The 883-nt window shown below is 32.0% G+C and overlaps 1 protein-coding gene across 1 annotated transcript in view; it reads left to right on the top strand.

Annotated features, from left to right (window-relative positions):
* LOC106880180 (lysophospholipid acyltransferase 5) overlaps positions 1-883 on the top strand; it is a gene marked incomplete at both ends in the record, with an annotated part of 10,050 nt that overhangs the window by 6,399 nt on the left and 2,768 nt on the right. The window lies entirely within an intron of this gene.

Below are 883 nucleotides of genomic sequence, written 5' to 3'. Positions count from 1 at the left end.
GAATCTTTTCAAGCTCCTTCACTGATATATTCAGTAATATTTCAATATATTATCATTATTTGCTATTATCATTATCTTCTATGGGTTTTATACTAAGATTTGAACCTCATCTCTTCTTACTAAACTCCTCAGTTTGTTATCTTATTCCCAGTTCCTATTTTAATTTCATATCTATCCTTATTATGGTAGAGTCATGCACTTATATCCTGTTTAGAGATCTAACAATTGGCTGTATTGTACTGTACTATATTACCCGTTCCGTTTCTCTTATTCATCCAATCTATACTGGATTGTTCCTAGGTCTAGGTGGCAGATTCCCAGCTGCCGCTTACATCTCTATTACAATTCTATCTATATGCTCTGCTTCCATCCTTACAACTGTGTGTGCTCACAAACTCTTCTCCTACTATTATTTTTTGTTATTATTGTTGTTCTTCTTCTTATTATTATTATTAGTAACAATCATATATTGGCACTTATACAATCTACACTTATAGGCTGCACAGACTATATTGTCGCAACCTAGGGTTGGTTTGCACTATTAGTGGTTACCTCCTATTAATGGATAATTTGGGGTTCTAAGTGAGATTATTTTTAACTGACCCATTAACTACAGTGATTTTTTTCCTTAAATTATAGGTACGGTGTCTTTCTAGTTATAGCCAGGTATCCATTGTAGTTTAACTTAATTTTCTAATTCCACTAAGGTTCAGGTGCATCTCCACATTTCTACTAGTATTCTACGCATCATTCCACCAAATTAAATGACTTAACTTTGTCTTATAATTTATCATGTATTTATGTATACTTACACACCCTCACATACATATACACATATGCACCCCCCCCCATATATATATATATATATATATATATATATATA

This window comes from Octopus bimaculoides, chromosome 26, assembly GCF_001194135.2.
Source record: "Octopus bimaculoides isolate UCB-OBI-ISO-001 chromosome 26, ASM119413v2, whole genome shotgun sequence".
Taxonomy (NCBI): domain Eukaryota; kingdom Metazoa; phylum Mollusca; class Cephalopoda; order Octopoda; family Octopodidae; genus Octopus; species Octopus bimaculoides.
The sequence above is the reverse complement of the archived record's forward strand: the minus strand, read 5'-3'. Positions and strand labels throughout refer to the sequence as shown.